Genomic DNA, 8979 nt, shown 5'->3' with positions numbered 1-8979 from the left:
ATTAGTTTAATACAATCCTTTTAACCTTTTTCTTGATGGGTCTGACCGTATATATGGAGGTAGGGAGTTCTCTATTCTTGATGCAGTTCCAGAGAAGGTGCAGGCATAGTTCTTTTTTCCCCCTGAATCTGGGAGGCTCTAGCAGGAGGGAGTGTGTGCGCTGTAAGGCATGGCAACCTTCTGAAAAAGCGAGCTTATTAATGAGGCACCTGGGTGTGTCACGGTGAAGGACCTTGTGTGTTAAGCACGCTATTTTCATTTGAATCTGACTTCTAGTGGGTGTCAAGGTGAAGGATCTTGTGTGTTAGGTACGCTATTTTCATTTGGATCTGACTTCTAGTGGGAGCCAGTGGAGAGACTTCAGAGAGAGTGTGATGTGGTCCAAACACCTCTTTCCAGTTATCAATCTAGCTGCAACATTAAGGGTTCCCTTAAGCGGTGCTGTGTGTGTTTTTGATAGTCCCATTAAGGTTGCTGATCCATAATCTAGTCTGGACACGACCAGAAATTGAACCACAGTTTTAAAGTCCTGTAGCAGTACAAGAGGTTTCACCTCCTTTAAGAGGCTGAGTTGTTGAAAAGGTCTGTGTGTGAATGAGTTAATGTGAGTTCACATGTTCAGGTTTTCATCTATTGTTATCCAGAGGCAGGGCTTTAAGTGGGATTAAAAAATTGGGGGGACGGCGGGGAGGGGGGCTCTCAAAGGGACGTGGCCGATGTAATTAAGGGCGTGGCTTAAAACGCATGAGCTAAAAATCTGTGCTTAACATAGTGTGCCGCCTGACTTGTATTTTGATGCCTCTGTCATTCCATCCAGATATATCAAACAAGTAACGTCATACATACAAGTGAGGACTATTGGCTTTGTCAATGGTTGTTAGTTGCATAAGATAAATAATCAGCAAATATGGCTTATATATAATATTGAAAAAGCTTCCACTTAAAGCCCTTGTGACACCACAACAATGTTGCTGCGCCTGAGTTTCAAAAAGAGAAGGGAAATCCAGTGAGAAAATGACTCTTTTTAAAGGATTTCCCTCCCCTACAACGCTCGCCTGACGTCATGCCGTAACTTCTCCACCAGTGAGAAGTGAGCAGGCGCACATGGATGTGCCTGCTGTCTCTGCAGCCCGCAAAAAAACTGACCACCTTTGCCAGGGAACAAAACGGAGTCAGATAGAGACCCGTTTCGAGGCCCCCTTTAAAAAACTGCCAGTGCTCAGCACCGGTGAGATCCAGCCCACCTAATGCTCTGTCCAGAGAGATTTTGCAGACTCAACGATGGTTGGTGTGTAGTTGAGGGCATCTAGGTTGAACATGATTTCCTGTATTGGGGTGAGCAGTTGTGGGTAGAAGTGTAGGAATTCTGTTTTCATGGAGTTCATTTTGAGGTAGTTTTGTGACAACCAGGTTTGGGTAATTCTAAGAATATTGTTGAGTCTTGTGATGTCCAGCTTTTCAGAAATGTTCAAGTAAAGCTGTGTGTTGTCTGCGTACATGTGATATGCTAGTTTAACTGCTTGAGAAGGTTCTATGTATACATTAAAAGATGTAGAGGATATGGTGGATCTTTGAGGTACACCCATATTAATCGGGTACAACTTCGAAATTGAGCCTTTCAGTTTGACACAATGCAGACAATTTTGTACAAAAGAGTTGAATCATTTGAGTACATTACCGTCAGAGCCCCATTCAGTATTCGCGAAGCTCCAGTAGGCAATTGTGTTTGACTGTGTTGAACGCAGAGGATAGGTCAAGTAGAATGAGGAGACAGGATTTGTTTTGGTCATTTATTTTTAGTGCATCGTCCATGATGTGTAGTATGACCGATTCTGTGATGTGTCCAGGTCTGAAGCCAAATGGGAATGTGTCAACTAGGTTGACTTGTTCAATATGTAGACATGGTTGTATTTGAGAATCACAGCCGCAACCAGTACAGCATTTCAAAGAGATGACTTTTAATACATTATTAAAGACAACGTAGGTTCTTTTGTCCTGTAATTATAGCAATCAATCACCTAATCAGATAGGGGGAAGCAATCTATTTCTGATGGGGAAAGAATGAGGGCCCGATGTTGGGTGTTAAACTCTGGATGGGCTATGCTGAAGTGCTCCTTTTAACTCTTCATTGGCTGTAAGGCTTGTTCAGGGGTGGCATTGTGGCCTTCGATTGGGTAGAGACGCTCAAGAGGTTTTTTCTTAGCAGGCTGAGGGGCACGTGATGTGCAGTCAGCTGCTGCCTCTTCCATCATTGTTGTCAGTACGCCTATTGAAAGCGACGGTAATTTCTTATCAGGGCCTAACTGAATCACTTGTTGCACTTTTGTCTTCAAACCCAATTTCAGGTATGTGTCTGCCATTCACTTTGCCAATAAGAAACGGACTTATAATGACCTAAAGTAATTTATAGGGTGAATAGTGAATAAGTGACGTCTGACGGATCCTGTAAAACGCTATAATTAAAAGTCAGCGCTCAGGCATGAACAGTGAGCAAATAAAAAAGGGCATGTACGAAACAACGTGGCGGCCATCTTGGAAGGGTTGTTTGTTTGTACAATGAGAGATCAGCTGCAGGTAAGAATGTGAAACATTAAAACATGTTTACTGTCTTTTATGCTCCTCCTTTCTTTAGCAAGAGCAAGAACCCAATCAGGTTCATCACAAATAAAAAGTAGTAAAGTCAAATCCAAATGCATTTTAAAGGGTAACGTGAACAAATGTAGAATGTAAAAATAGAAAAAGTTTCTCTAGGGCACCTAAACCTTGTCCAAAGCACGGTTTTTGCTCCTGTCTTTGACGATTGTCTGTAGAACCTTTAAATGAGCTACAAAGCACAGCGAATAGAGTTTATACTGCATGGTGAGTATCTTTATTATTATTTTAGCCGGAAAGTAAAGTCGTCGGCTTCCCCCATACCTATCGTTGGGCTTGTTTTGGTAGAACTAGCGCATGTTTGGGCGTCTTTCCAATGCGAATCGTGCTTGTCTTGGATTTCAGGCCTTGCTACTCTGCCCGCCTTCCGTCAGTGGGCGGGCTCCAGCGACGGGAATGCAGAGATGCTGAGTGACTGACTATTCTGTGTAGAAACCTGCGGCCCGGGGCCCAGCCTTCCCGTCCTTACGAGTGAGCCAGCGCCCAGGCCTGAGGCCAGCCTGAAGACACCGGCGTCTCCCTTGAATGGGACTAGTGCTGGTGAGTAAGTACTCGTCGCAAGGCAGGCCACGGCTGACTGGTGTCCGGCTTAGCCACGCAGCTGCCTTTGTGGCGCGACCCGCCACCCGCGAGCCACCCGGCCTGGTGTTGTATTGTACTCACAAGCGCCCGGCTGTGTCCGCGAGCTCCGGGTCTCGTGCCGTGGAATGTTGCGGAGGGCTCGCCGTAGCCCGACTGTTGAGGGTTATCCCGCTGACGAGGCAGCTCCTGGTGACCAACGGAGGGCCCGTGTAATAAATATATTTACTTATCTGCTCTCTTTGTACTAGGTTTTTGATTGACTTCTTCTGCTCCCCTCAATTACCCCGAGCTCTCGGCTTTCCAGTGGGCTAAGGCACCCGCTCAAATGTAACTCCTGCTGCCGCTCGAGGTGCTTCTGTGTTGGGTGGGTGCAGATGTGGGCCTCGGAGGTCCCTGCATTGTCGTTTTCTGTAAGACTTCTACTTTTACCTATCGCCCACCTCAAACGGTGGTGACTAGATCTTTCATCTCACCGGAGAGGCGTCTACGCGTTCTTCCAGGCTGCATACACTTGTCTGTTGATTCACTGTCTCGGGAGTAGTGTGACCCAACTTCTACGCTTCTTGTAGTAGCCTGTTCAAATGTATAGCAATTGCTGTCTTTTTAGGAAACGGTATGTATTTTAGAATTTTGCCATACTACAACAGAGGGTAAAGGGCTAAGAACTTGCTCAACATCTGCAGGTAAAAGGGCTGTGGCACCATAAGCACAGTAATTGAGAACGCACTAGCTGTGTATATATATATTCGTGGTTGGCATCAGTATAATTGTTGGGCTTTTAAGAGATCTACATTTGTAGGTGTCAGTTATTGAACATACGGAGAGTAGTAGTAAGGTACATAAGATTTATTCGTTTGTAATAAGCAGTATGTTGTCAGTGTGTAGTTAGTGCAGGAATGAGAGAGGAAATTCGTATGCAGTTATCAGAATTTGATCTAACGTTTCTAGTAGTGGTATAACTGACAAGTTGTGTGCATTTCAGACAATAGTGAGTTTATTGGCATGAACACATTTTGAGCGATACTAGGGCTGGTTCAATAGAAGATTCTTTAGATTAGCTTTTAAGTTTTACAATAACAAATACGTTATTGATCGGTTGGATGGTCATTCCTGACACTAAGTGCATTCCCTGAGAAAGTGGTTGGTGTGAATTTTATTAAAATGATACATATTGAGAAGCAATTTAGATTTATTTCGCAGGCTTTGGTTATACTGGATAGTTCATTTTTTGTGTGTGGAGGGTGATTTGGTTATATTGCTTTTTATGAGATAATGTGTTTTAAGTGGAGCGAGATTAAAGTGTTAAACCCTTCATGGAGCTAAGAACTAGAGGAGTCTTTTAAATTTTCTGTGTGGGTATTGAGCAGTTTGGCTTCTGAGTGGAGGGTGGCTTTGAGAGCTTTAGTTCAGGACTAGGGGTGTCTTGCTATTAAAGCTGTACCATTTGTTTGAGAGATCACCTTTGCCTATAAAGCATCTCTGAGGTCATGTTTGAGTATGAAGAACCAGCTGTTGATGTGGTCCTGCAGCAGCTTCACTTGAAATCTAGCATGCTTACTGTGGGAGCTGTCCAACATGAAGCAGAGTTATTTGGCTGATTTTACAGTCTTTGGGATTATATTTTGGGATTGTAGTTTTGAGATGTGGGGGGGGGGGGGGAGATTAGAGCTGGTATGCCACTATTGAATTAAGACTTTTGACGGTTAAAGTTAGTGTCATAAGGCAGTGGTTCCCAAACTTTTTTGACCCGTGTCTCTCTTGACCTAAATGGCAGTTGGCCATGGCACCCCCCCCCATTTTTTTTTTTTTACCGGTGGACGGGTGGGTGAGGATGTAAGCCCGACCTTAGGAGTACTTCCTGTTGTCTTCCTTAAATTAATTGGGATGCAATGAAGGTATTTAATCATATTTGGGTTTGGTCTAGAATAGATTAGAAAAATGACGATGGCCCGGTCTTTAAACGCACATTTGAAGATGTTTTTTAAACAAAATACACTTTCTTTTTATTTAATTGTAAATGCATATCCCCTATTGAATATATGAAATATGCATTTACAATGAAATTTTAAAAGTGTATTTTGTTTAAAAAACATCTTCAGATGTGCGTTTACAGACCGGGCCATGTTCATTTTTCTAATCTATTCTATACCAAACCTAGAGGAACTCTCGGTTGATCTGGAGTTAAATTCCACCAAGTTAAAACTGAGCCACTCGGTGTTATCATTGCATACTGGAGGAAAAATGCACCCAACAGGCAAACACGCATGCCGAAATTCATTTAATACACCCTTGTCAACCCTCTCCCCCAGTCTGCCAGACCCCTGCGGACCCTCTCCCCCTGCCACCCTCTCCCCCTGCCTGCCAGAATCCTGCCAACCCTCTCCCCTGCCCCCGGATGTCTCCCCGTCTCTTGTTTTATGCCTTGTGGCTGGCCCTGCGCTTGGGAGTGCCCGTTCTGCCCATGCTTGCTCCCTTTGTGACCTCTCCTGCCCCCTCTACCCATGTCTGTCCCCTTAGTGTCTTGAGACTGTCGCTTCTTTCCATGCCTGCTCCCTTCGTGTCCTCTGACTGAGTCTTCTATCAGTGCTGCTCCCTTTGTGTCCTCAGACTACCCTTCTCTCCATGCCTGCTCCCTTCGCGCACTTAGTCTGTTCCTAGTGTCCATGCCTGCATCTGTCGGGCCTCAACTACCTTTCTGTCCGTGACTACCCCATCTGTCCATACCTGCCCCGTGCATTCTGACTGCCCCTTCTGTCCATGCCTGCCCCTGCACCCTCAAACTGCCCCTTCTGTGCATGCCTCCTTTCTTCGTGACCTTCTGACTCCCCCTTCTGTCCATGCCATCTCCATACGTGCCTTCTGACTCTCCCTTCTATCTATGCCTGCTCCCTTTGTGCCCTGAGACTGCCCCTACCCTCCATGCCTGCTCCCTTTGTGCCCTGAGACTGCCCCTACCCTCCATGCCTTCTCCCTTTGTGCCCTGAGACCGCCCCTTTCCTCCGTGCCTGCTCCCTCCGTGCCCTGAGACTGCCCCTTTCCTCCATGCCTTCTCCCTTTGTGCCCTGAGACTGCCCCTTTCCTCCATCGCCGGCTCCCTTCGTACCCTGAGACTGCCCCTTTCCTCCATCGCCGGCTCCCTTCGTACCCTGAGACTGCCCCTTTCCTCCATGCCGGCTCCCTTCGTACCCTGAGACTGCCCCTTTCGTCCATACCTGCTCCCTGAGACTGCCCCTTTCCTCCATGCCTTCTCCCTTCGTGCCCCGAGACTGCCTCTTTCCTCCGTGCCTTCTCCCTTTGTGCCCTGTGACTGCCCCTTCCCTCCATGCCTGCTCCCTTTGTGCCCTGAGACTGGCCCTTTCCTCCAAGCCTGCTCCCTTCGTGCCCTGAGACTGGCCCTTTCCTCCAAGCCTGCTCCCTTCGTGCCCTGAGACTGGCCCTTTCCTCCAAGCCTGCTCCCTTCGTGCCCTGAGACTGGCCCTTTCCTCCAAGCCTGCTCCCTTCGTGCCCTGAGACTGGCCCTTTCCTCCAAGCCTGCTCCCTTCGTGCCCTGAGACTGGCCCTTTCCTCCAAGCCTGCTCCCTTCGTGCCCTGAGACTGGCCCTTTCCTCCAAGCCTGCTCCCTTCGTGCCCTGAGACTGGCCCTTTCCTCCATGCCTGCTCCCTTCGTGCCCTGAGACTGCCCCTTTTCTCCATGTCTGCTCCCTTCGTGCCCTCTATCCATTATCTCCATGCCTGTTCTCTTTGTGCCCTCAGACGTAGGCGCGCAATACCCATTGGACTCAAAGGGCTTCAGCCCCCTCAGTTCCCTCCCCCAGTCGGGCGTGGCAGCCCGGGGATAAGACCGCTCCCTGGGCACACACGCAGCCGCACCCGAGCACATCACAGGTCTTTAAAAGACCATTTGCGTGTTAATGAGGCCTTGCTGTTGTTTCACCCCTTCAAGAGCCCCTGCAGCTCCACTCTGCATGTTGCTTAAAGATCAGACTACCCTTTCTTTCCATTCCTAATTCCTTAAAGAGGCGGATTTTACACGATTATGCAGGTGGCATTTCTAAATTTCTAGCGCTGCCACTGCAATTTCCCACATCGTGCTGCGGCGCCCCTGGCAACTCATAACGGTGCACCCGGGTGCAGCGGCGCACAGTTTGGGAACCACGGTCATAAAGGATGTACATGAGCTTAAGCCGTAAAGGAGGGCCACTGGAATTGTGCAGCAGTGGAGGGCCAAATTATGAGGCAGTGCTCACTAAATTATGCGTCAGGAAATGGAAATGGCATATTTTGTAGCCAGTGCTTGAAATGGGGAAAAAATAAGAGCATGTACTCATTAAAATGAGCTAGAGGTGTAGTGGGCGATGCTAGGGGCGGGGCTAAGGGCAAGACCTGATGATACTTAACAACTTCTATAATAGTTGCAGCACACACCAAAACACATGATAAATGTGTTTTATAAACAAAGCAAGTTTACTCCTTACACAAAATTAAAGAGAAATGCGATATGTTAACATTTTCTTTTGTTGCAATTGTTGCACCTTCGTAATGTCATACAGTTAATTACTGTTGCTTGGCACAATACTATATATTTTTGAGCACGTGAGTAGAAAGTAACTGAAAATACCCCCACTTCGAACCAAAGCGCTTATGGCGCCAAGCAAATGAAGTAAGTCGTCATTAACCTCCCCAGAAGATATCTCTTGTCTCTTCCATCGATCTATCTTTTTATCCTACCATTTACCTGCTACATTCTGTCGTCTATTCAGTTTTTCCTCCATCATTCAGTTTTTCACCATTCCGTTTGTCCACTCTTCATAGCCAAACCTATCCATCCATCCATCAACCTATCCTTTCACTCATCCATCTCTTTATTCACCTTTTCATCATCCATCAATCCTTACGCTCATCTATCCATCAATCCTTTATACCATCCACCCTTTCATTCCAACCACCCTTTAACTCAATCCCTCCTTTGCTCATCCATCATCCACCCTTTCATCCATCCTCACTTTTATTCACTCATCCAATCTTTCACTTCTCCATCCATCATCCGCCCTTTTATCCAATCATCCACCATCTTTCATCCATCCACTCATCACCCATCTACTCATCATCCATCTATACATCCACCCTTGCTCACTCATCCATCCACTCACTCACCCAACAACCCTCCCTACTACGTTATTTATGATTCTTTGTCGCTGAGCAGACATGTACACACAAAGTGCCACCCATTTTCTTTAACATTCCTCCTGAGAGTGTCTTAATTATCTCTCTCCCCCTTATTTCTTACAAAAAATAGGCATACAAATGCAGGCAAATGCACACACAAGCAGCCGTAAAAAAGACTCCTGTGTGTTAAAAGCCATGTTATACTCTGCACCATGGCTTTTGTATTTGCCACTGTCAGGGGACTGCCAAGATTCCTGTATTTGCGCAAATGCACAGGATAGTGTGACTGTGATTGACAATAGTGGGCCTGAACGGACCCTGCTCTGTCAAACACAGTGTGATGGTGAGCACCGGACATTATGCAAACAAGCCCTGCTGAATAGCTCAGCTGGGTCTCAAATCGGGGCTACAGAAGCGGCGCTGAGGCTTCCACACACGTTCCACTCCTGCTCATTAGCACTCTCAGCAAATGAGCCTACCTTTTCATGAGTACCGGTACTCTCCTCGGCAGTAGAGAAGTGCTGGTACACAGTGGGATAAATTTAAGAAGTGCCGGTACTCAGTACCTTTAAAGCACTG

General features: G+C 46.7%; 1 protein-coding gene across 2 annotated transcripts in view; it reads left to right on the top strand.

The window, feature by feature from the left end:
• Nucleotides 1-2949: 2949 nt before the first annotated feature.
• The window catches only part of SMAD2 (SMAD family member 2), a 228915-nt gene continuing 222885 nt past the window's right edge, over nt 2950-8979 (top strand). Inside the window, exon 1 of one of the 2 annotated variants that reach the window (XM_086960358.1) lies at nt 2950-3192. The gene's annotated coding sequence lies outside the window, so the exon portion shown is untranslated. The remainder of the gene's footprint in view (nt 3193-8979) is intronic. The other variant, XM_086960359.1, reaches the window with a different exon arrangement.

The sequence above is a fragment of the Lissotriton vulgaris genome, chromosome 3_1 (assembly GCF_964263255.1).
Source record: "Lissotriton vulgaris chromosome 3_1, aLisVul1.2, whole genome shotgun sequence".
NCBI classification, from domain to species: Eukaryota; Metazoa; Chordata; class Amphibia; order Caudata; family Salamandridae; genus Lissotriton; species Lissotriton vulgaris.
This window is presented reverse-complemented; position numbering and strand designations above follow the sequence as displayed.